We start from the raw sequence: 27993 nt of genomic DNA on the forward strand, positions 1-27993 counted from the left end.
TACCTACCCAATAGTATCTACCACCTTGTTACTCAAGCATCCCCGTGGGAGAATAACATTATGGAGCTTGCCAACTATGTGTGGCCTTAAGAGAAGATCCAGTTCCTACATGCCAGGAAATGTGACAGCCTTGCCAAGGCATTGGGAGGCCAAGATATAGCTCACGATCACACACAGTCTGCTACAGTCCCTGCCTAGCCCATACCTCCTCCTCTATACATTGCCTACAGTCAAAATGCCTCTGCAACTTAGAGGCCTTGACCAAATCACAAGAAATGAAGCAGGCAACAAATGAAACGAAAATAAAACGTGCCGGGGGTGGGGGTGGGTGGACCCAAGTTATATAGCTATGAGAGGCATAAAAAACTTAAACAGAAATTTAAAAAGAGCAGCAGCAGCATTTATCTTAAAGATATTTTGGAATTCCAGATGAGTAAGGAGCCAGGTCTGGAGACATGAAGCCATAATTTCCCTTTTCCTTTCTATCTTGCTGTCAAGGGTTTGTTAGCATCTGGAATAGCTTCCCAAACAGCTTAACACACCTGTTTGGTGATGAGAAAAACGAGTGCTAAGTTCATCAAGCATCATATAATGGAAACAAAATGCAAATGAAGGAAGATCAAGCCACTGGGTTTGGAGAGAGAGTGAGTGTATGTTAGGTTGGGTGGAAGAGGATTAGGTGGAAAGATACAAATAAGTTTGGGAATTTTTATTGTAAAAATAGTGAGGCTGGGGAATTTCTAACTACAGTTTAGAAAACTGAAAGGAGCCATCATGATATCTCTCGTCATTCTGCAATATGCCACTTCTTCACTCAATAGAGAACTGGGATTTTTTTCCTTCTTACCTGAAAATGACAGTGCTCATAAGAAAGTTTGCATTACTAATAATGCTCATAATGCTAATAACATTGGCTAGAACGTATTAAATGCTTACTACAGGATGAGCATTATTTCTACTTGCTTGTTTATGTAATCCTTACAAAACAACTTTGGGATACGATTTTTATCATTATTTTCATTACACAGGTGAAAAAACTGAAGCTTATCTTTGAAAGTCAAGTGTAATGCATACTTGGTGCTCCACATTCATGCCTCATTTAATCTTCATTTTAAAGTTATGATAGCTCTAAAGATGAAAAACGACTCAAGGAGGATTAAAAAGTTGCTTTAAATCCCTTAGCAAGGCTAGAATTTAGATTCAGGTAGTGTAGCTCCAGGTCAGTTGCTTGGAATTTTGTATGTCCTAAGAATTTGCTAGTTGGCTGGGTGCCAGTGATCCTTGCTACTCAGGAAGATGAGATATAAGAATCATGGTTCAAAGCCAGCCCAGCAGAAAAGTCTGGCTAAAAGTGGAGCTGTGGCTCAAGTGATAAAGCCCAACCCTGAGGGGGAAAAAAAAAAAGCTTAGGCTGAGTTCAAACCCAGGACAGGCACACACTCAAAAATACGTCTTGAGTGCGTTGAGCACATAAGAAATATTCCTGTGGGGAGCTAATACCTAAACCTACTAACATAAATAAAAAATTCTTATTTCTTCAAAAATTTAAAAGGCTGTGAAAATCAAGTTTTGCATAACACATTAACAAATACAACATGTCTGGAATTTATCTGGAACTAAGTACCAGCTGCATCTTGTGTGTCATTCATTTTGATATGCGTATCAATCAATCTCTTTGATTACTGAGTTCTTTCTCCTCTAGATCTCACTCAGTATAGTATGTTTTATAATCAAGAGACATCAGAATTCCAAATCATGAGACACATTTTATTTTGGAAAAGGAATTATGAACCTATAGATACCCATTCCTACAAATTCCTTACGTTCCCAGTTCTCTAGAGGTGGGGCTGATGTCATGACCATCTATATCCCCAGGATATATTCCATATTTTATACAATTTGATGTTCAAAAACAGAACTTATTTCTAAGAACTTATTTCCACTCAAAATTAACATAATTCATGTAGTGGCTCCAAATCTTGAGCACCACCTATATCCCCAGGATATATTCTATACTTTTATACAATTTGATGTTCAAAAAACATTCATACTAAGAACCTATTTTGACTGAAAATTAACATAATTCATGTAGTGACTCCAAATCTTGATGAAGGTCATCAATTTTTTGTTCTATTCATGACCCAGTAGCTACAGAATCTTTCCTAACTTGTTCCCTCATGAAGCGATGGACAAAAGAGGCCCAATGATCTTAGGAAGCTCACTCGATCCACGGCAACACTCACCCAGAGTCCAAAGAGATGCTTCTTTCTTTTGTTAAAAGAAAAATGAATTACTCCATTGTAATGACAGTAATAAAGAGTAGTTTATGAGACTGCTTCAATTCTTTTTTATTATCTTTACAGTAAAATGACTAATATTTTTACGGAGACCATTTTATGGCTCATATATTTATATTTATATCCTCTATATCTAATAGATGTGACTGGGTAAAAGAACATTGTATGTTGAAAATGAACTATACAACTTGCGGGTAAGGATGGGAGGGAAAAACTGGGAGAGACCAAGGGAAGCGGCAACATTATCCAAAAAGAAATGTATTCTTTACCTGACGTATATAACTCTTACCCCTCTGTGTATCACCTTTATAATAACAATAAAAATTTCTAAAGAAAAAAATTGTAAAGCAAAGAATATGCTCTGCATATAAACACTGATGATTCTGTGGGGGGCCTGATGTTCTATCCTCTAATCACACTAGAAATGAAACAAACTCTTAAAGTCATAATGTGGGACTGTCACCAAATCACACCTTTCCTGTACTTCTCCAGGTGGCACCATCTGAAACATGGGTTAAGAACTTCAGTGAGAGGCCAGCAGAGCTTGGGTGAGTTACCGTGGACCAGCCACATCTGGTGCAATGTTAAAAGATTGGCCTTACATGCATGCACAGGACTTCAAGGTACAGAGTAAATTTCTACCATGCCGTAAGTCTGTGGGATGCTTTTCTTAAGATTGCAAGGGCTGCTAAGCTCAGCCTGTAGAAGCGTAAAACATCTATAGTTTACAAATGTACGTGAATTATGTTTTATCTTCCCATCAAATGTATGGAATGAGCAGAACAGAGACTGGAAATTCTATTTCCAAATTCAAAAAACTATAGCTCCAAAGGCAGAAAATAAGTCATAGGTTAAAAACTGAAAGCCAGGCATCAGTGGCTCACGCTTGTAATCTTAGCTACTCAGGAGGCTGAGATCTGAGGATCACGGGTTTAAAGCCAGCCTAGACAGTAAAGTCTGTGAGACGCTTATTTCCAATAAACCACCAGAAAACTGGAAGAGGCACCGTAGCTCAAGTGGTAGAGTGCTTGCCTTGAACTGAAGAGCTGAGGGACAGCGCCCAGGCCCAGAGTTAAAGCCCCACGACCAACAAAGAAAAGAAAAGAAAAGAAACTGAAGTGCAGTGATGGTGATGCTCCCCACTGCAGATGTAAATTTTGCCTTGGGTGGCGGGGGTGGGGTGGGGTTGGGGGTGGGGGGGCTGGGCAAAAGAAGTATTGAAGCCTCTACCTAGGTCTTGATGTAAACGAAGGCATTCTCTTTTGTTGAACTATTAGGTTAATTTTGCTTAGGATAGTCTAGGAATCCTAATATATGTATGTTGGAGGAGAATAAAAGATTTGGGTTTTCTATTTTAATTTAGGCAAGGTACATAATCAGGAGCAAAAGCTCCAGACAAAAACTTGTATATTTTATAATGCCTATTGCCTTGTGAAACTGTAGAAGAAATGATGTGTTGTGGGGGCAGTTTTTATGGAGTTACAGGGAAAGGTGTGAAAATCGGGAATCCAAAATTGTGGAACCAGACATTTCTGTGACCTCGGGGCAAATATTTCCTTAGTTTTTGGTGGACTTGAAAAACAGAAACAGGGAAGTTTTCCTAAAACATAATATGGATGAGAAATCCTGACCAATCAGATCCTCCTTTCCTCTTCCATGATTTACAGGCTCATCTCCCCCAGGATAGAGGAGGTCATGGCCATTCTGCACTCTATTCCAAGTTGTCACATTCCTTATTCTAACTTCCTGGAGAGCCAAAGAATTCCAGAAATTTGAACCCTTAATCTGAGCACAACCCAAAGGGAGTCAAAAGTCTCCTCTTTACAAATCCCTGGAAATGATACCAAATATAGTGCCCAGAATGGCCAAATAAAAAGTTCTCACCAGATGTTGAAGGTTAAAAAAAAAGCCTTATTGTATAGTGAAAAAAAAAATCTCTAAAATAGTAGATATTTAAACTTATTTTATTTCATGAAATCTCCTTCTATCAGTTAAGTGTTATTTCCATAAGGAAAAGAAAAAAAATGCAATGTCTTTATGTTCATGGAAACTAAGTTGTTGGATCTCAAAACAAAACTGACTTTTCTCTCATTAATGTATATGCTCTGGAAAACTGACAGAGCCAGTGGTAGGTCATGTACATCTTAGCATCTAGCAGTTCCCATCCTTGGTATGTATCTAGCAGACATGTGATTGTATGTTCATGAAAAGACAAATGCCAAGAATGTCCATGGCATAGTAGCCCAACCTGGAAAATATCCAAATACCTATCAGCCACAGAAAAACAAATTGTGATAGATTGAGAATATTCACATTGTGGAATTTTTTAGTGATGAGAATGAACAAACGACTTCCACATGCATCAACATGATGAGTCTCGCAAACATAATGTAGAACGAAAGAAACTAGACTGTAGAATGAAGCTTGTTTGAGTCTATTTATATCAACTTCAAAACCAGGCAAAAAAAGACTCTCGCCTATTAAAATTGGATAGCAGTTACCCTTGGTAGGACAATGAATAGAAGAGGACGTGGAGGGGCTTCGAGGATGCTGACTGTTCTGATTTTTTTGGTGTGGTTAGTAGGTTTTGTGACTTCTTCAAGCTGTGCTCCTAACATTCTGTACTTCGTATTGGTATGCTATACTTTAATAAATTGACTTTTAGCTTACATTCTAAGAGTGATGAATTTTAGAAAAGGAAGGGAAATAATCTGCTGAGATGCTGTAAATATTCAAAGAAAGTATATACCTCAATTCCTAGTGTAGATGAAACTGGGGCTTAAATAGTCACCTAGTCAGAGTAAAGAGCTCCTGAGCCTTCCCTGAGGCTACATATTAATTGCCGCCATACTCTAAGTATAAAGCATTACTTCATTTTCCCATCTAGTGATACTGTGCAAACCTGAATTTTCAGCAAGGAAAAAAAAAGTATCTTTCCCTGCTTTTCATCCAACCTCAATATTGTAAATGTATGTAAAAACACAATGTAATGAGATCTGTACTTTGAACTGCCTTCTCCTACCTTAACCAAAGAATGTTCAATTCAAATCAAGTTAAAAATTAAAGTCACAAAGTTATTCACAAAAGCTATATGGCCATTAAGTTGGTTTATTGCGTATACTTTATTCCAAGTTTTAAAAATGCAATTTATCATGTGTTCATGCACACTTGGCTACTTCCTAGTTTTGATATATTCTAAAATATAAATGATAAAAATTTCTTGAGCATGACTTGTGGTGAACAGTTACATGCATTTCTATGGGATATCTCACAGCCAACTATACAGTTTTAAAATGTTTGTATCTAATAGATACTCTGAGGTTTCCACTGTTAATGTTAATGAGAGCATATGTATTTAAAAAATGAAACATTTTCTTAATTTTTTTTTCTTGGTAGGTCATGGGGCTTGAACTCAACCTCGGCACTGTCTCTGAGCTCTTCAGTTCAAAGGCTAGCACTCTACCACTTAAGCCATAGCATCACTTCCAGTTTTCTGGTGGTTACTTGGAGATAAACGTCTCTCAGACTTTCCTGCGCTGGTTAGCTTTGAACCATGATCCTCACATCTCAGCCTCCTGAATAGCTAGGATTACAGGTGTGAGCCACTGGTGCCCAACTTCTTAAACTCTTGATGTTAAAAAAAAAAAAGTTAAAAGTCACAGAATAACAGCATACTATACAGTTCCTCCTACCTGTATTGAGAGAAAGAGGGAGAGAGGGAAGGAAGGAAGGAGGGAAGGAGGAAGAAGGAAGGGAGAGAGAAGGGGAGAGGAAGAGAGAAAGTGAGAGAGAGAAGACAAATACTTTTTTCTAGTCTCCTCTCCCCTCCTCACCCTCCTTTCTCCCTTCCCCGTTATTCCCTCCCCCTTCCATCGGTAGAGTTGTTATCCTCTCCTTTGAAAGCCCATAGCTTTGTCTTTCCCATTCCCCACTCCACCCAACCACCCTCCTAAACCATGAGCTCCTCCCCAAAACCTATTTAATTGAGTCTGTTCAACAGATGGCAATAGAATTCCACTTGGCTGGAACAGGAACAATTACAGGAGTGTTTAATAAGATGGTCATTTCAGCCATTTGGCCCCACCTTCACCCCACCAACAGCTCTGCCAAATGGTAATGAGACATTCAAATGAATGCTATAGCAGCATGCCTTGGTGAAGAAATAAATACTTCAACAAGCCTAATGAGATTCTGTTAGTCTCCTTCTCTAATCTTTGCTAAAGCAACATAGACTGGGTTTTCGTTCAAAAGCTTTCTCTTGCTATTTCTGGGTGTCTGTAGCAAGGCCATATGCCTGCCAGTTCACTAATACTTTCATTTAACTCTGGATCTGTTCCTGTGATTCCAGGTCTTGTGGACCACGGGGAGGAAAATATAGTTTATCTTGTTACCTCATGAAGTTGACCAATACTAACCAGCCAAAAAGAAAATGCTATCTTTTAAATAAATGTGTAAGATCACTGGGAAAGGAATTTACTGGCAACTTCACTGAAGTGTTTCAGGAAAGAAAAGATGCATGACTGTATTGTCTTATAAATATATTCCAGAGTAATCTTTTACCAGGTTTTAAGGAATCCCTCCTGCCCAGATTAGACATCCTCTGATTTTTACCAGACTATTTAACTATTAGACATCTGGAAGGCCCAGAAAATTACTTTCTCTGAGAAGACCAATCATTTTTCACGCTAAGGTCATAAATCAATTCCTATAAACTTTAGTCATCTTCCTAATCACTGTTTGTTCGCTCTGGAAACAGGTGACTCAAAAGTAGTTTGTAAGGGTGCTGAAAAGATCAGCTCTAAAACACAAAAACAAAAGCAACAATAAAAAAGAAACAATTGAAAGTAACTGAACTATCCAACAGGGACCAATTAAATTACTCTAAAGTATAGTGTGCAGCTATTAAAAGCATGTTTATCATTTTTGTTATTCGTGTTTTAACAACACATTTTAATATATAACAATTATTCAAATTACAAGTATAGGTGTTATCATGTATCATGTAAATCCTGGGAATGCATTCAAGTATTTCAGAACGCATGGTGTTAGAATATTCACAACATTTGTAACAGCCCCTCATAGTAGTTACTAGGTCCTCATGTGCCAGATGAGGAAACAGGTTCTGAGAGGTTAATTTGCTTGAAGTTGCCCATTAATAACAGGGTGGCCAAGTCTAGTAGCAAAGCAAAGCTGGCTTCAAAGTTTGTGTATAGATCTCCAGGCAAACATCATGTTAATAGAGAAGGCTTGTATCAAAATTGAGAAAATGATGATGATGATGATGATGATGATGATAATGGGCTTTCCGGTGACTAATGAATCTAAACTCTTACTTTCTTACTTCTATGTTTCCATTCTCAATATTGAACACATAGTTCCTTCGTAAGAGTTAAAGACATTTTTCAAGGACTTATGAAACTCAAAGCAAGGTATTCATGCAGAGATACAACTCCATAAAGAACAACTGTTTGTGGAAGAGAAAATAAATGCAGGAGGTTATGTTTCAGCCTCATCATAAAAACTAGGTCGTGAATACCACAGTGCCTGGCAAGAAATGGGCCCATTCCAGTTTTATAACAAAGGGAAATGCTTAGTTATTGAGAACCCTGGCAGAGGAAAAAACTTACATTGGAAATTTAAAACAAAAGTAAAGAGTAAGACAATAGGAGACCTCACACAAATAAAATCATACTTCAAGAATATATGGTTTGTAGGGCCCAACCCTTCAGACTTCCTTATTTTGTTTGAAGGTTGCTAAAAATAATAATAGGAAATACTTACATAGTGTGTACTTAGGCACTAAGTATCATATATATTCTATTCATAAACCTTTTATTTCATAAACATAAAGATGAATTTAGCTAGAATGCCCTCAAAACATCCCAAACATATTGTGCATGCTATTATGGCAGCCCTTCTGATGTCATTTTAGTCTACCATAGTTAATTTGCTAAGGATATTCTTTTAATAACAGTTGCTTCATCACAGTTTGAGGGATAGGAAGAGCAAAATTATCTGTGTAGGTATTTACCAATTCATGTCCTCATTTAGATGTAGTGATGATGGTAATTTCTCCCTTTTGTAAATTGTAGCCAATACTGTCTATACTACAGTTAAAGCAGTATGTTTCCTATGGAAAACTTGAAAACACATAATGAAGATTTAAACACACACACATACACACACACACACACACAAAAAAAAAACTGTTGTTTGCCCAGAAAAACCAATATTGTTCACATTTTCCTTCCATTCTTTTAGATTTCTATGTTTAATCTTATTATAAATCTTTTGAAACTAGTCCATGCCAGAATTCCACTCTATATTGCATAAATGAGTTTGTGCACCTCCATTCATATAGGTATTAGATCATATGGATCATTCTTATATTTTGGCTCATTAGTCAACTATCAAAGAGAAAGATATTCTTTTCTCTTAGGATACAAAATGTTCCCTGCGCTATCAAACATGTATTAACTCTTAGAGCATTAACAAAATCCTTTCCCCCTGCTTTTTTTCTTTCCAAGGTCTCTCTGCCTCCTCCCCAACTCTCTCTCTCTCTCTCTCTCTCTCTCTCTCACACACACACACACACACACACACGCATGCATGCACGCACGCATGCATGCACGCACGCACGCACGCAGCATAAGCAGTTTAGAAGCATCATCAAATTATTAATTCCTTAGTCTGATGCCCTTGAACACCCTTCAAACCAACATGAGGCTGAGAGCATGTGGAGAGTCACAAGTTGGTGACAAGTGTCACCTTTACAAAGGACTGCCTGTTTGAGGCCACTCTATCCCTCAAAAGAAATGACAAGGAAAGGGGCACAGCTTGCACTCTGATTCAGCAGGGAAAGTCTAAAGCAATCATCTCAGCAAGCAAAGTTCCTAGTCTTGATCACTTGATTTCCTGTTGGAGCATTCAAACCCAGGAGAGCAGTGGGTAAGCATACCTCAGAGAACAAAGACACCAAAACAAGCCAGAAACACTTCCTTAAATGCAATAAAGGTTCTGAAGGGTTACTGGGTTTTCTGTTGTTGTTTTAGCTTTTCAAGGGGGTAAGAGAGGGGAAGAAAAAAAAAAGGCAAGTAAATCAGTTCCACATGTTGGAAAGATTCAGCCTGTGGCCAATGTAACTTGACTATAAGTAATATTCATGACAATGCACGTGGCAACCTCTCTAAAATAAAAAAATCGAATTGTTCAAACACTGTGCAAATTCCCAGTCCCTACTTTCACTCCCAGTGTCCATGTTCTTTTAACCCCTCCCCAAAAATCCATTAAAGCATTTTTGCTTGACCTTAAACTAGGAATTCACTGGCAGCACTTTGATTCTTGGTGGGGACTTTATTTGCATAATCCTTTAATATTCAGTGTACTTTGTATGCAAAAACCCACCCAAATACACAGGTCTCTGGGAATTTACTTAGTATGATGGATAGAAGAAACCCTGAAATACTTAACCTTCCAGACTTAAGTGTCTGTTACTTAATTAATATCTTGATCAAGTCCTTTCTGAAGGAATCAGAAGCCAAGTAAAATATGGTACCATGACCTTAAGGAGCTCACAAGCTTGTGGGAGAAGAAATAGAGCAGGGAGAAAGAAAAAAAACTGAACAATGTAATATGAACTCCAACATGAAGTCAGTATGCTTGGCACAGACCCAGTGTGTTTCCAAGCTCCACTGGGGGGCTGGGGGGACTAAAGAGGTGAGAAATGCACTAGACTTTGAGGTAAGATTTAAGTAGGAAAACAGAGAGTTCTCTTTTTCTTGCTAAGAGAAGTTCTGAGCATTCAGTGAGAGGGTCTGGCACTTAGTATACATTCTTAAAAAAATAATTTTTAAATTCCTACTTTGGCCCCAAAACTGTTCTTGAACCCTAGAGATACAAGGGGGAGCCTAACAGACAAATCCCCTTAATGTGGTATCTTCCGGGGTCCTTGGCCTGAAGAAAGCCCTTATAAAGAACCTACTAAGCATTGGTCTGTATAGTTGGTTGTGTGGTATTCAAAGACAAAGACATTACTTCTTGCCTGGAAAATCTTGTATTCTACACAGAGAACCCAAAGCCAGTCATCAGGACACAAAGACCTGTATAGAACAGAAAGTTCCATAGGGGAGCTTTTGGAAGTAGAATTAAGCTAAATGGAAGATAAAGGATAGGGCTAGTCTAGGGAGGGTTTTCAAACCAGAGAGAAAAGTTGGATGCAGATGAATAAATGTTCAATATTTTAATGGGTAAATGAACAAATGTGTATTTGGTAAATAAATAAAGCGGTTTTAAAAGGATTTTAAAGCTGTGTATGAGCTCAAGCCAGCAATTCTAGCTACTTAGGAGGCTGAGATCTGAGGATCAGAAGGGAAGGAAAGTCCTTGAGACTTTTATTCTCCAATTAACCAGCAAAAAAAAAAATGCTGCAAGTGGAGCTATTGCTGGAATGGCAGAGCATTAGTCTTGAGCAAAAAAGCTAAAGGACAATACCCCAACTTGAGTTCAAATCCCATTACCAGCAAGTTCCCCTGGGTGGGGGGAATGGTGTGATAAGACAAAAAAAATTTTTTTTATTTATTTTTTTTGGGGGGGGTCAGGTCATGAGGCTTGAACTCTGGGTCTGGGCGCTGTCCCTCAGCTCTTCAGCTCAAGGCTAGCACTCTACCACTTGAGCCACAGCGCCACTTCCGGCTTTTTCTTTTTGCTTATGTAGTGCTGAGGAATCAAACCCAGGGCCTCAGGCATGCAAGGTAAGCGCTCTACCACTGAGCCACCTTCCCAGTCGCCCCCCAAAAAAATTTAGGAATATTTATATTCTCCATACTTAGGGCCATAGACCTACTGTTCCTAAACCTTCTCATGAAGAAACAACAACAACAACAAAACAAAAAACATTTACTCACTTAGAAAAATCATGGGTGAGCATCCCAAGGGTTTTGACAACTTTAAGAACCAAATCACTGGATCATCCATCTATTTGCTAGTTTGAGACTAAAAAAAATCTTAACTTGCTGTTTTCTCTGTAAGAACCAAAATTCTGAGGGGTTGTTTTATCCCAATTATCCAATCCTTATAGTACTTGCATGAGGTAATATCATGGAATGAGACTGCAAAGCACTTGTTTAAAGTTTTTCTTAAAATAACTTTGGGGATTTAAAGTAAAGTTACAAGGCAGTGTTGCATTGTGACATGAATACTAGCTGTTGACACTTCAAAATATACTACCTACCATGTGATTGTTTAGATTGTCTTTCAAATGAATCATTCGTTTATACCATATCTAAAGAAAGTATTTTTCTACATGTGACTAGTACTCTCTTTTATTTAAATAGATTTAAATACACTTTTTCAGTACAATCATTAATGACAGAAACTATCAGGAAAAATATCACATCCCTAAACAATGAAGAATGTCAAATTATAGCTTTGTACAAACTAACACTATGGCCTGGGAAAGCCATTTAGCTTCCGTAGGCCAAGTTTCCCTCACTTCTAAAATGGAAACTGAGTTAGATCCTATGATTCTGTGAGTCTAAAATTTCCACTTCTACAGCTGTAATAGAATTTTACAAAAATGCCAACTGCTAGACTTGTGAGAAGCTACTAATATTAACACTTTTCCAGTCCTGTGGATATTGTAAATATTATATTTATTGATAAGATTTGATTAAAAAAATTTTGCCCTCCCCCTTTTCCCCCCAGTGAAATGCTTAAGATCAAATCCAGGCCTTGAGCATGCAAGTGTTCTGTTATTAAGCTATATCCCCAGCTCTTTTCTCTCTCCTTTTTTGGGGGGAGATGGGGTAACAGGGTCTACCTATGCAGTTCAGGCTGGGCTCAAGCATGTAATCTTCTTGTCTTTTACCATTTGAGTGCTGGAAGCCCAGCTTATTTGTTTGTTTGTTTGTTTTTGTTGATACTGGAGTTTGAACACAGGTCCTTGTATTTCCTAAGCAAATACTCGACTATTGAGCCAGCTCTCTAGTCCTTTTCTATACTGGTGTTTGTTGATGCAGGTCTTGCTTCCTGCTCAGATATGTGCCTGGACCACAATCTGCCTACTTTAGGCTTTCTGTTGTAGGTGGAATAAGAATGTACCATGGCAGCCATCTTCTTCCATCCAGATGATTGAAATCTCATGAGCTTTTTTCTACCCAGGCAGGCCTGGACTCGTGACCCTCCTGATCTCAGCCTCTCATGTATGGATTAATAGGCATATGCCACTGCACCTAGCTTTCAGCTGAGAAGGAAGCTTGTCAATGTGTTTTAAGAAAACAACAACAACAACAACAACAAAAAAAAACCTGGGCCAACCTCTAACAGAGATTCTCTTATCACAGCCTTCCAAGAAAGCAGCTAGGATTACAGGTATGAACCACTAGTTCCTGACTCTTAAATTATTTTTTTAATTGTATTTTTGAACTTGGCTATAGGGGGACGTAGCTAAGTGTTGATGTTATGAGAGTTTAGCCGAATATAATTATTCTGGAAAATGATGAGTTTAACTGTGGAAATTCAAGGCATGAATCAAAACAGTTAACCTTTCTAGAATAAATGTGATGCCAATATGATTACATAAATGTGTCCCTGGTCCTCCTGACTGTATCATTTTTCAGGCTCTCACAACCAGCATGTCTGTCATTCTTACTGAAAACCATGGTAACAGCCTTTGCCTGGAAAGCTCTAGTATGATATGCTATGATTCTCAATAATAATTTATTAACTTAGCATCTTGGTTGAATAATAGCTCTCTGGGTTCATATTCACAATATAAGTTTAGATAGAATTTTCTCTGCAAGATTTTTAGGGAAAATAAAAGTGTGGCCTTAAAGAGTTTAGGTAGTATCCAATTTCCTAATTTACAAAATGGAGATGATGTTAATAGCTAACTTTTAGGGATTTTTTTGAGACCTAGAGCATATACAACACTTATTTTTGACATATGATAAGAGTTCAGTAAATAGTAATATTTTAAAAAAAGAAAGCCTTCAAGGATGGGTGTGATAGTATCTAACTATAATTCCAGTAATCAGGAGGCCAAAGCAGGTATGGATCAGATTGAGAATTCAAGGACAGCTTGGGATCCATACACAGTAAATTCAAGTTAACACACAGCTCACAAACGAACACACACACAGCTCACAAACGAACGAACACACACACACACACACACACACACACACACACATACACACACACACTTGGGAATTTTCCCAAATCAGCATTGCTGAAGCCTTCCAAAGTGACAACTATTCAGGAATGGCTTTGATTGGAACAAGTGGCTCCTTCAAGTTGGGTTGTTTGTTGTTGTTGTTGTTTTTTTTGGGGTGGGGGGTGGGGGGGGAGAGAATGGTTCAGTCTTGGGGCTTGAACTGAGGACCTGAGTGCTGTCCTTGAGGTTTTTTCTGCTCAAGGTTAGCACTCTACCACTTGAGCCATAGTGCCATTTCTAGTTTTCTAGTGGTTAATTGGAGATGAGAGGCTCACTGACTTTCCTGCCAAAGCTGGCTTCAAACTGCAATCCTCAGATCTCAGTCTCCTGAAAAGCTAAGATTAACAGGTGTGAGACACTGGTGCTGGGCTGGACTTCAACAGTTGTTGCTCCTCCCAACCTAGTGCTGCTTAAAAACCAGGGTTCCTTCTCTGGTACAAGTGTCACAAGTACCAGAAGAGGTGAGTAATCCCCCCCCCCAAAAAAAAAAAAATTCTGGCTGCACAAAGTAAGCAAATAGCTATGGGAGACGAGAATCATATGGGAGCCAATCATAGCTACACCTCAACCTGAGACATTGCCCCAGATCCACCCAAACAGTATCAAAAATTCAACCCCTTTTGGTGCAGTCATTGACTATTCACCTTCACAATGTATTGCAAGTATTTACTTATAAGCATTCATTAGCAGTGACCCTCAAAGAAGGCAAACCAATTCCAGCTTGCTTGAAGAAGTAGTCTAACATAGATGCCAAGGTCTAGAGTCTGGAAACATTCAGACCTTAGTTACCTCCTGGGCCTGTTTTCTCCTGGGAATTTAAGCAACTTGCCTCCCAACTCCATAGAGGTGGAAGAGCATGGTAGTAGCAACCTACTAAGTTTGCTGCTAGAATCAATGGGATGACCACTCAGTACTGTGTATACTTACTAAAGGTTTTGGATCAATTAGTCATTGTAAGGGTTAACACTGTTGTTTCTCTTCTGAATTATCTAGCATCCAATATAATCACTGGTACCTATCCAGTGATTTTAAATGGTTTTCTGTTTGCATTTGTTGGACACGGGACTTGAACTCGGGGACTGGACACTGCCCCTGAGCTTTTTTTGCTTAAGGCTAGGGTTCTATCACTTTGAGCTGCACAGTGCCACTTCTGGTTCTCTGGTGATTAATTCAAGATTAAGAGTCTCATGGACTTTCCTGCCTAGTTGTCCTAAGTAGCTAGGATTAGTCATGAGCCACAAGCTCCCAGCTTTCCACTATATGTTTAATAAATATGCAAAGGATTTGGTATGACTTACTCATTTGACCTAAGAGGAAATCAAACCTCCATGAATATATGTGATTGGTTATCAACTAGAGACAGAGACAAATATACTTCTGTTTTTCAGTCTCCTGCGATTAAATTATATCCCATGCCAATGTCTCATGTAATTTTTTAAAAATCTGGCTGCACAGCGTATGGAATTAAAAACTGAACCATATTTATTTACCTCACCATGCCAATTGGAAGAAGAAGGGAAAATATAGTATCTAAAACTACTGAACACAGACAAAACCAGAACATGAAATTATTCTCTCCATCAAGTAAATATTTAATCTGGCTTAGGTTCCTGGAAAGGAGCATGCATGGTGGAATAAACATGGGTTTGGGAGTAAGGAGGCTGGACACTGGCTCCCAGCTTTATGCTTGCTGTGTGGTTGGAAGCTTGTTGCTTCAATTCCCAGAGCCTCTACTTGCCTATCTCTAAAAATGGGTATAATAATGTCTACCTTTTCGGGGTAACTACTAATGGGGCCAACATTTAAAGGCTGCTGAAAAATCTAAAGTTAGAATAATCAAATACTCAACATCATTGGATTTCAACATTTTAAATGATGACTTTATGGAATATCTCACTAATAACCACCTTCTGGTCACAGGTGTGAGCACTTAGTTATTACTATGTGTGGGGAAAATATAACACGGATCATATAGTAGGTGTTCAACCACAGATATCTAAGTTGGTTTCAGTTACTATGGTTATTATCACATTTTAAATACAAAACAATCTTGGGTTTGTTATAAATGCAGACTACTTTGCCCTTACCTCCCTAGATAATTAGTTGAAACTAGTACATGGGCCCAGAAAAGGCCAGCATATGCAAGTCATCACCTTAAGAAGGTGGCGGAGGCCAGGCATCAGTGGCTTACATATATAATCTTAGTTACTCAGGAGGCTGACATCTGCGGATCTTGGTTTGAAGCCAGCCTATGCAGGGAAGTCTGTGAGACTCTTATCTCTAATTATCTACCAGAAAACTCGAAGTGTCACTGTGGCTCAAAGTTGTACAGCAGTAGACTTGAGCAAAAGAGCTCAGAGATAGCACCCAGGCCCTGAATTCAAGTCCTACTACTGACCAAATAACAACTAACAATGACAGAAGAAAAAAAGAGAAAGAAATAGAAAGTGGCAGACTAACTACTGTTAAACACCAGGAAATTGGTACTTGGTCAGGGTGGAGTCAAGGGGTAGACGAATGAAGAGAGGATGTAGCCAAAAATTCGATGTATATCCTATAAAAATTAAGAAAAGTGAGAAAAGAGGTAGAAGGGATGGGTGAGAAGGTTGAAAGGGATGACACTGATCAAGACACATTGCATTCATAAACTGCTTTGTTAAATGGTAACTCCTTGCTACAATTAATTAAAGGTAATAAAAAAATTTTTAAAAGAAAGTCCTACGGCAGAGAACCTTCACATTTGCACTGTGAATCCCCTAAACTGTCGGCCATAGTCCTTATATTGAATTTCTGCGTAAATCCACATTGCCACACATTGTTTTGTTCCCAGACTGCCTCAAGTGCCTAGAATCAGCCTGAGGGAGGCAATCAACTAAATGAACTCATGAAAAGGTGACTTGTTACATAGCAGCAACAGGAGAACCATGCTACACTGGAAATTATAACCAAGACCTATTCTAACAGGCTGTCTCTCCCTGTCTAGAAAGCACAGTATTTCCAATTTACACATAAATTCATGATTAATTTTCACCTCCTTGGAAAGTCTCTCTTACCTTTTGTTCTGTCTCTAAGATGCACTATGATTATTTGCTTATATCTAACATTCCCTTTACAACTCTGTGTCCTGTGAATTTCTAACTGATTTTTATTCACCTTTACATTCACAGCATCCAGTGGCATGCTGTTTTTGAACATATGGTGCAGTACTGTCTTCTAATATGTCCCTGAGAGGCCACTAGTGTTCAGGTACAAGAGCCTGACATTCATATGAACTGTAACATGGAAGGTTTTCCAGCCAGAAAGAGCACTAACCTAACAGTCCATGTAGAAACATGTCCAGGCTGGGCAGGTGTGGCAAACACTTCATTGCTCTTGAACAACAAAGAGACACCAGGGGGTAATAACAAATTAACAAGCTGCGAATCACTTTGAGCACTCTGGTAAGTAGATACTGTTCTGCCAGAATTTAGTTTTTTGTTGACCTTGTTAACCTCCCTCCAAATAAGTTCTTCAAAGTGGTGTTTCATAATAATTGTTCCAGTCTTCTCTCTCTCCCTCTCCAGTACACACCACTCCCCTGCCTAAACACATTCAGGCCACATGGGACATTAGAAGACAGAGTTACTTGCCAACAGCAGGAGTTCTGAGATTTCACTCTGAAATGTTTGGTTGGATTTCTTTTCTCAATATTTTCAACTCTAAGTATTAATTGAAGGACCTGGACAATCCCAGACCACCCTGAACACGCAGGCAGGTGAAACCAGTTTACTTCATGCCAGCAGAAGGGATTCAGGCAACATTTACACAGTGAACTGGATTTCTGGTAGCTGTCTGATTTACTGACCTCTGGAGTGTTCTTTCCAAGAAGGACATGGGCAAGCAGGAAACAGCACACTTCATTATATCAACAATGAAACTGGAAGACATGTGTGCCATTCAATGATCAGACTGGAGCTGTGCCACAGGACTAGCTGAATCTGATATACAGTTAGTGACAATAAGATTTTTTTTTTAAGAACAAATTCCTGCTGTTGACAATGAGAAAAAAAACAGCATTTTGAGGTAGGGTATAAATAATGAACCCAGGGTGTTCAGCATGTTGGGTAAGCACTCTACTACTCAAGTCACACCCCCCAGCCCAAGAAGCACTCATTTTCATTCATTCTTTCTTCTTTAAAAAATTATATAATATTTTTAATATATGGGCCATATATTTAGATATATACATATACATATTATATGTATAGATATATACATGTGTGTATATATATTGAGTACTGAGATACATTTGAGCCCATTCTTTTCAATTAACTTTCCAGGGAAGAGTTACATAATAATACAATAAACAAACAAAAACCCTCCCAGTTTTTAATATGGACAGGAAAATAAGGCTATAGGTATATGTCACTTGATTTATTTTTTTTTTAATTATTTTTTCTTATGTGGTGCTGAGGAATCGAACCCAGGGCCTCATCCATGCAAGGCAAGCACTCTACCACACTGAGCCACCTTCCCAGCCCCTTGATTTTTTTATTTTAAACTTAGTCTTTGTCCAATTAACTCTCTACCTCCACACCATTATATATGCAGGGATTTCTAAGACCTTATTCATAAGCTGGATTTTCATCTAGGACTGATAGGAATCAGTGTGGAAGGAGAGGGTGGAATAGGTCAATGGCCCCAGGTAATGTGAAGTTGTTTAAGCATGAGGAAGTTGTCCTTAGTTTTCTTCCAATTGAGTCAAAGGACAAAATTCTATCTTGTTGCTTACAAATCCTTACTGCCAGGGGTATCTGTCTTCTACTACCAAGTACTGCATGGAGATGCCAAAGAATCATTAACTACTGGATCATCAATGTCAATTTTTACAAATTCCAAACAAAAAAAGATGAAAAAGTGTCATGGAAGATGTTGAGGAAGAACTTGGATTTCTCAATAGTGGTAATATTATAGAGGAGAATGAAGTCTTTTAGTCAGGGCCTGGAGTAAAGTAACTTGTAAGCAAAGCCCGTACGTAACTGAAAACCTAACAGAAGTCTGCATATAGGTAAAAGAGCCAAAGGCTGTCAAACCTCAGCTCTTCCAAGTACCAGCTGAGGGAACCAAAGCACATAACCTAACCTCTGAATTCCTCCCCTCCTGCCTCCAGTTCTCTATGGCCATATTGTTAGCATTAATAAGATAATGTATCTATCATAGGAATACAGTAGCCAGCACAGGGTAAATGTTAAATAAGTGATAACATTCACTGCTATTATTGTAATAAACCAAAGAGGAGATAAGAGTAAAGGGATGCTTCTAGAACTGAAGGAACAACAGAGGGGGACATTTTTACAAATTGGCTGTGTGGCATATTGACAAAGGAATTGAAAATGCCAAAAATGACTAAAAGTTGGGTAATTATAAAACCAGCAATGATAGGTTCTGTATGTGTACGTGTGCATCCGTGTGAGCACCATTCCTGGAGCTTGAACTCCGGGCCTGGGTGCTGTCTGAGCTTTTTTTATGCTCAAGGTTAGTGCTCAACTACTTGTGCCATAGTTCCACTTCAGGTTTATTGGTGGTTAGTTGGAGATAAGAATCCATGGACCCGGCTAGCTTTGAACCCATTCTTCAGATCTCAGCTTCTTGAGTAGACAGAATGGCAGGCAGGAGTCATGAGCACCCAAAAGATTCCATTTTTGAGTTTGTTAATTTTACGTAGTCAAAATGAAAGAAAAAGGAAAGACAGGGAAGCAAAAAATATTCTCTATGATCCGATCACTTTGAGGGCTAAATAAATTTTAAAAAACAGTTCATGAAAATTACACTAACTTTTTCAAACAGGCAAGATATAGAAATCAAGTCACTTTTAGGGGAGAAAAGGTTTCTCAAGAAAAAGTCATGGGATTTAATTTAAAACATTTTTTGAAACAGCAAATATAACTTACTCTTTTATAAAAGCAAACATCAGACTATAGATTCATAAATTCAAATCCCATAACTCATAACAAATCCCAACTCATAACACATACTCGACATTATGCAATGAGAATGGAATATAGCCCAATAAAAGGTAGGAAAATGTGATAAGAAAATATAGGAATGATTCTATTTTAAGTGTCAGATGTAAGCACTAGAAAACAAAAATTCAGAGTCTCCTATTTAGCTAGGTACTGGTACTTCACACCTGTAATACTAGCTATACTGGAGGTTGAGATCTGAAGATCAAGCCGTCTGGGCAGAAAAGTCTTCAAGACTCCATCTCCAAAATAGCCAGCAAAAATCTGGGCCAAAGGAATGGCTCAAATGGTAGGGTTCGAGGTATAAGTAAGAAAGCCAAGCAATCACAAGACCCTGAGTTCAAGTATGAGTATCCTATTTAATTCCAAGTGACAGTAGAGAAATATCATCAGTTATTTGGGTAATTTTAAAATAAAAAAATCAAGGTCAACAAACATTCTTGAGTAATAATGATTCTTCTCTTAGAAATCCCACCACAAAAAAAGTGCTTATTTAATCATAGTCTAAGTCTCTGAGCCTGGAAAAGTATAAAGTACTATTTTTAGCAAAGCTACAAATCTAGCTTTCTCTCTCTGGTCATTTTGTGTTAATCTTTAAATAAAACGGCGTAAAGTGATTAATCTCCAGAGACAAACCTAAGAATTTATTCAAAGTAAATCACTGCTATGATATTATTGAAAAGAATCCTCTTTGTGTTAACTTCATTATTTAGGATGTCCCATGCTGATCAAATACACAATGTCATCTTCATTAAATATAATTAAGATTCCCTAGGCAGACACACTTCAAATGAAGGGGAGCAGGAATCTCAATTTTTTATACAACTGCTTAGTTTTCCAAAACTCATTCATATTTAATTTTCAAGGATGCTTTGCAGCACATTGAATATTTAACAGTCAGAAGGTTTTAAAACCAGAATGCTAAATGTCAACCTGGTCCTCCAAAAATATTTATTTCATTTGCAGTAAATTAGCTGGACCTCCCTTCAGAAACAGGAGAGAGGTGGGGAGAAGATCTTTATACTTTAATTCACATTAAAACATTGAGATAATATCGATCAACATAATTAGCGCATGTAAGAGATTTAATTTTAAATACCAGGCTTATTAAGTATTGTGGAGTTTTAAAGCAGTGCTGCTCACATTATAAATGGAGATAATCTTTCAAAAACTCATCCCCCTCTTCTTTCCAGATTCCATCCTGCATCATGCAACATATATTACCATACAGAATAGATGTGATAAGTCAGCACCAGCCAGACAGAAAGGGAAATTCTACTAGCACTAGGCCAATTAGCAATACAAAATGACAACTGAGAATCCCTATTCACTGTCAGAACCTAGTAAGAAGGGAACATATAAAATCCATTTTGATATTTGTATGCAGCAAATATTCTAGTGCCATAGTATTGGCTGGGGTTAACCAGCAGTACTTTCTGATCTTTACTAGACAAAAGAATAAAATGGGAGATTTTTTTATAGGTTTGTATACTCATTCCAACATGGTAAGTGGTAACATAATCTACTTTCAAAGAGAAAGGATACTGCTTTTCACCCCTGATAGAAGAATAAAATGTACAGAGAAAAAGAAGAATAGAAAATCTCTAAGAGCCGGGCACCAGTGGCTCACGCCTGTAATCCTAGCTACTCAGAAGGCTGAGATCTGAGGATCGAGGTTCAAAGACAGCCCGGGCAGGAAAGTCTGTGAAACTCTTATCTCCAATAAACCACCAGAAAACCGGAAGTGGCACTGTAGCTCAAGTGGTAGAGCACTAGCCTTGAGCTGAAGAGCTGAGGGACAGTGCTCAGGCCCAGAATTCAAGGCCCATGACCAAAATAAAAACAAAAACAAAAACAAAAAAAAACAAAACGCTAAGAGTTAATAGAATCCATGAGACATCAGCCCATCCTGGGTCAAAATTCAGTTTCTCCAATCCTTAAAATCTTAGCAAATGCTAGCAGATGAAATGCTTTCAGAGCAGGATCCAGTATAGGTGTGTTCCCATTGCTACTGCACAGAACAGGGCATCACGAGACTTCTTCAAGAAAGAACTTCTACCACCTCAAGCCAGGAGAGGAACTACAATTTGCTCTGATGGCTCTAATTGGGGGGACTGAAACGGCTTCATGTTTTGGTAATGTCACTTTGAACATGTCAACAGAGATCAGTCTGAACATCTGCTGGACAGCACTCAATGAGTCTAGTTTGGAGATTATCTTTGATCTATAACAATGTTTATAGAAATAGAAAGGGGGACAGGAAAATGGCACCCTCATTTCTTGAAAGCAAGGAGGTCTGCATCTGTACCATAGTGCTCTATTCATGTCATTTAATGAGAATCAAATAGGTTTAGACTCAAGTGGCAAAGTAGTTGCCTACAGAGTAGTTGCAAGGCCCTGGGTTCAATCCCCAGTACCATCCTCCATCCATTACCAAAAATAAAATCTAAAGCTATCAAATTATTTTTCATTAGTTTTGCTAAAGGTATCTTTTAAAGGACAAATCTCTAACACTCTCTGTTGGATTTTCCTCTCTATTTAATAAGAGAAATCATGAAAACCTGACTTTGGATTGTGTGTTACAGACCAAAGGTACTGAGTGCATAAAAGAGTTCCACTAATTAATTAGTTGGGATTTCCATGCCTCTCTGTCTAGATGGAAGAGGAAAGAAGGAAGATGGAAGACAAGTTCACACAATAGCTGAGGGTCTCTTAGAGCAGGGTTCCTGGCTATAAGGAAGAGAACAGTCTCTTGATGTACATGGAAAATAAATAAATGTGGAAACTTTGCACATTAGTAGGAATGGGAAATTGCTTCATTTCATTGATTTGCAAACTCTAACTTAATTACTTCTTCCCCTAATACCACCCGCCTCACTCACAGCTTCTTGCTTCACTCACAGCTTCTTTAAACTTGATTCTAAAAGAATCAAGTTAAAGGGCAATCAGCCCTCTCAGGACTTCTCATGGATTCCAAAGCAAGTCATAGCAGGCTGCAACTTTTCTTTTCTTCTGGGAATAATGTGTTATTCTCATTAATAACTTGTTTGTATCTCATTCCCAAACTCCACTCCCCGCCCCCCCCCCCCCGCCTGCTACTTATTAAGGCACTTGCTGTTCTCATAGTCCCATAGATAGACATTAATTACTGCTTCATTTATCTCCAGTGAAAGATGAATGAAAAAGAAAGGGCAGATGAAAGGATTAATTCTATTCATAACTTGGAATCATACAAGTACTTAAGAGTAGCTCAGATACCTATACACACAACCAGCCTTAAAACAAATAAATGGCAGTTTGTGATCTTACTCTGTGAGCACATGACTGATCTGCAGGTGTGGATGCCACTACAAAAAAGACCACTTTAAGCCAGGCCCTGGTAGCTCACACCTGCAATCCTAGCAACTCAGGAGGCTGAGATTTGAGGATCCCAGTTTAAAGCTAGCCAGGGCAGGAAAGTCTGTGAGACTCTGTCTCCAATTAACAATCAAAAATCTGAAAGTAGAGCTGCAGTTCACATGGTAGAACACTAGTCTTAAGCATAAAAGCTCAGGTACAGTGCCTGAATTCAGGGCCCAGGACGGAGGCACATATGTACTGTGCTTGCATGCACATGTGCGCACACACAAAACGGCATATTTTCAACTAACAAACATGCATTCTAGTGATTGTGGCTTGTCCCAAGCGTGTTTTGCTCAAATGCAAATTCTTACTCCTGATTCTGATCTTAACAAGGTAACCTAGCTCATCTAATCTAATAAAGTAATGTTGGAGTGGGCTCTAATAATAGAGATTCAGTTCAATCAAGGTCCTAGATCACCTATCTATTTAAAGGCAACAATAATTTTAATAATAAACACATACCCTGAACAAAAGCCAAACTAAACTGGGCACTAGTGGTTTACATCTATAATCCCAGCTACTTAGGGGGTTAAGACCTGAAAGAATGAGGTTCAAAGGCAGCCCAGACAGAAAATTTGTGAGACAAGACTTCATCTCCAATTAACCAGCAAGAAAAGCTGGGCTGGAGGCATGGCTTAAGTGGTAGAACGCTGGCAGTGAGCAGCAAGTAAGCTGAGCGTTTTAAGCCCCAGGATCAGCACATACATGCTCACATAAACACACAAATCACACAAATTCCCAAGAATTCATAACCACATGAAAATCCTATAGGCAGGTTGTTCAGCTTTGCCTACAGTTTTCTGAGATGCCATAAAATTAACAATGGTCAATGCTCTATTTCAAGGGGAGTCCCGCCAACCATTCTTTGTTCTGTATTTAGGTTCCCTCCCAAGGCCTCCCAAGCAGGCAGAAAAATGCACTGTTGCTATTATCTCATAGAAACCTGCAGTGTCCAGGGGAAAGTCTAACCAGTTAAAACACACCACACATATGGGATCAATTAAGTGGAGATAACCTTTATATTTGGGAAAGTATTGCAATGTGAGCTATCCCCGTGAATGTCTGACCTACATCTGAAACTGAAAAATAGCAATGATTCTAAAGATTTACGCCCTTCAAGCTACTGCACTTGAACGTCAGTAAATATAGCATAGTGGAAAAGATACCAGATAAGGAATTATGTGAGCTACATGGAGAAGAAGCATGTCAAAACTACACAAGACTTTTCAAAGCATCCATTATGACGTAGGCATCTTACAGGGAAGATAAAGGATGTCTGATAGGTTTGTTTCAAATCTTGAGTAAATTTCAAGTTGACAATCTTTGACTATATATTAATCATTGAGAAATTCTTCACCATTTCTGTCAGTTTAAACCTTTGGAGTATCCTGTTTTTTATTCCCTCTGTCTCTGACCTTGAGTACTAATTTCTCAATGCTATTTTTGGCAAATGACCAAATATCTATTTTTTTTTCTGGGCTTGATTTATAGGAGCTTCAGAAGAATTAGAGAGCAGAATCAGAAAACCCAGTATTATGGTATTATGACATATATTCCATTAGGAAAGAGAAAAGAGTGCCAAAGTGCCCAGTGGTGGCAGAGCAAGGCATATACTGGGTATGGATACATGGAGAGGTAGTTAGGGCTCTTCTGCTCATAAAGTTCAAATCCTTATTCTCCAACCACTCACTAACAGTGACACTTTGGGCTAGTTACTTGGGCACATGCTTGCTCATGCCTGTAATCCTAGCTTCTCACGAGTCAGAAGTTGGGAGAATCAAAGTTCAAGACCAACTTTGGCAAAGAGTTCACCAGACTCCATCTCAACAGAAAATGCTAGGCATGGTGGAATATGCCTGCCATTCCAGCTATGGTGGAAGAGTAAATAGGAGGATGGTAATCCTGATGGGCCTGAACAAAAGGTGAGAGCCTATCTTAAAAATAATTAGAGCAAAGGGCTGGAGATGTGACCCAAGTGGTAGAGCATTTGCCAAGCAAGTAAAAGCCCAGTCATGAGTTTAAACTCTAGTACCACAAACATACACAAAGAGAAACAGGAATCTCGCCAACTTTTAAGATTGCTATAGTAAAAAAGAAAAAGCAAAGCAAAAGGTCCAGGAATATAATAAGTACAAATAAAACTATCATCATTTAATTATCATTATCACTACTGTTTGTTCTCTTATTTTCTTGTAAAGATGCTGTACAGAAGGGTTATAGTAACATCAGTAAGGTACATTTCTGTCGAGCATCCTTTGTTTTTCTCCTACTAGCCCTTCCCTCCCTCACTTTCCCACTCTCCCCCCCGCCATCAGTTATTTTTATCATTATTTTTATCATTGAAAAACATTAGAACTATTCCAAAAAGAATTGGGTGTGGTAGCATATGCTCATAATCCTAGCTACTCAGGAGGATCATAGTTAGAAGCCAGACTGGGTAAAAGGTAGTGAGACTAACTATCTCAAAAGCACATCTGGTATGGAAACACATGCCCATAGTAGTCCCAGCTAACGCAAGGTAGAGATTTGCTGGCCTCAACAAAAGAATGAGACTCTATCTAAAAGACAAATAAAAAATAAAAAATAAAGGACTAAGCCGGGTGCTGGTGGCTCACGCCTGTAATCCTAGCAACTCAGGAGGCTGAGATCTGAGGATCGCGGTTCAAAGCCAGCCCGAGCAGGAGAGACTGTGAGACTCCTATCTCCAATAAACCACCAGAAAACCAGAAGTGGCGCTGTAGCTCAAGTGGTAGAGCGCTCGCCTTGAGCTGAAGAGCTGAGGGACAGCGCCCAGGCCCAGAGTTCAAGCCCCACGACCGACAAAAAAAAAAAAAAAAAAAAAAAAAAAAGGACTGGAATGGGTATATGGCTAAAACACTTAGCAAGTTTAAGTGCCTGACTTCAATCTCCAGTGCTGAAAAAAAAAAAAAAAAAAAAAGATATTCCAAGGAGCAGACAAGATAGCATGCATGGTAGCTGGCTGTAGCTCTAGCTATAGGCTGAGGAGGTATTGCTTGAGCTCAAGGTTAAGGCCAGCCAGAGTAAGTTAGGCTACAAAGGCAAGGCAGACCCCATAATCCTGCCATTTAATTATTCTTTCACACAGAAAGTCACTTCTGGATCCATTCTTTTCTGAAACTCTTCTTTGGCTTGTGATAATGTCCTACTGGCCATTATCACCCTTAGAAACTTGGTGAATTTCACAGGGAAAACATTTTACAAAGTGAAGTGTTAAATATTTCACTATTCTTATTTCTTTCTCATGATTAAGGCAACCTGAAGCACAAACCAGGCTTGTAATTTAAGAAAAGTCACAGTCAAGTATTAAAAAACAAAAACAATCTAAAACAACACGATGTTGAACCATGTTGCACAGAACGAGATACGGAGCCAATTTCACAAAACACTATTCACAAAGTATGCTTCTGAGAAAAATGAAAATTTCCCACATATAAAGTATTTACATAGTGATCACTATTCATTCCCAGACTAGCTTATCATTTTTTTCAAAAGAGTCAAATAATTTATAGCGGCTTACCACGATTCTTCCTTTCAGCTAAAGCAGCAAGGATAGTCTCATAATTAGTTTTCGTTGAAAGCTAGTAAAAATAAAAGCAAAAAGCAAACTCAAAAATAAATCAGCAGAAGCTTTAGGAGTCTTTTCAGAGCCTGGCACCATTTATATCATAGAGTTTAACAATCACAAGGAGTTGGAATGCTCATGTTTCATTATACTACCAAAACCAAGAAAAAAGCATAGAATAATTTCCAGATGGGGACCTTTTCTTGTACAGATTTTTCAATTCAACGTTGTTCTGGAAGCTTTAGTCATCTGAATACAGAGCTGTAACAATTCTATGAAAGAATCTGACTTGGAGATAAACAGACTCACATACTCCATTTATTCATTAGAAACAGAGAACAAAAAGAATAAAGGATGCAAAACTCTCCTACAAACAGAACAACCAGGTGCTGGAAAACAATACAGTTCAACCTCAAGTCACCAGTTTCTCTCTAGAGACTATTTCTGACTTTTTCTAATTATCAAGTATAAGCTCCCATTTATTATAACATCCTGTGTTGGTAAGTTTCTATTTTCTTTATAAACTTAACATTTAAAAAGTGCAAAGATTTAGAGAGTCATCTGTTTTAAGTGGCTTCAGAAATTTAAAACATAACAAAAACAGAGCACAGCAGATCAGCACCCATAACATATGGGGCAAAAGGAGCACTGGAAGTAAAAGATTCACTCTTTTAGGACTCTAGCTGGCCCCAGATGAGTCATGCCTTTCTTGAGTGCAAGTTCTAAGAACTGCTCCTCTGTGCTCCTCCACACCAGCACACAAATATAGAAACACTCCTAACCTCTGTAAAAGCACCTCGGTTCCAAATGGAAATGCCTCTTGTTATGTTTTAGATATGATACCCTCTCCCCTCCTCAAAACCTTGGTTGAAGGCATGGCCCTCAGTTGGTGGCAGTATTGAGAGGTGCTTGAACCATGAAGATGCTAATTCATTGATGGGTTCATGCTGAACAAGCTCTTAGGAGGGGAGGTTTGGTTGCAGGAAGCAAGAAACTGACATATATCTTTCAGTTCACATTTTGTCCTCTTCCTGTTTCTCTCTACCTGTTATGGCCTGTTTTGTTCTCCCATATCTCCCCAGGAACTGTGGCATTAAGCCACTATGTAATGAAACCTTTCAGCCAGGCACAGTGGCTCACACCTATATAATCCTTGCTACTGGAGAGGTGGAGATTGAGAGGATCATGGTTTGAGGCTAAAGTTCACAAGATCCCATCTCAAGAGAAAAAGTTGGCGCTGTGGTACACACTTTTCATCCACAGCTATGGCAGAAAGCTTAAATAGGAGGATCACAGTCTGGGCTGGTCTGTGCAAAAAGTTGGGAGTCGACTTAGAAAATAACTACAGTAGGGAAGGTGGCTCAGTGGTAGAGCACTTGCCTTGCATGCATGAGGTCCTGGGTTCGATTCCTCAGCACCACATAAGCAAAAAGAAAAAAAGCTGGAAGTGGCACTGTGGCTCAAGTGGTAGAGCGCTAGCCTTGAGCCGAAGAGCTG

At 38.7% G+C, this 27993-nt stretch overlaps 1 protein-coding gene across 1 annotated transcript in view; it reads right to left on the reverse strand.

The window, feature by feature from the left end:
- The window catches only part of Cachd1 (cache domain containing 1), a 226216-nt gene that overhangs the window by 142749 nt on the left and 55474 nt on the right, over window positions 1-27993 (reverse strand). The gene's annotated exons all lie outside the window — the stretch shown is intronic.

Source organism: Dipodomys spectabilis, unplaced genomic scaffold (genome assembly GCF_019054845.1).
Source record: "Dipodomys spectabilis isolate Male_0828 unplaced genomic scaffold, ASM1905484v1 ptg000002l, whole genome shotgun sequence".
Lineage (NCBI taxonomy): Eukaryota > Metazoa > Chordata > Mammalia > Rodentia > Heteromyidae > Dipodomys > Dipodomys spectabilis.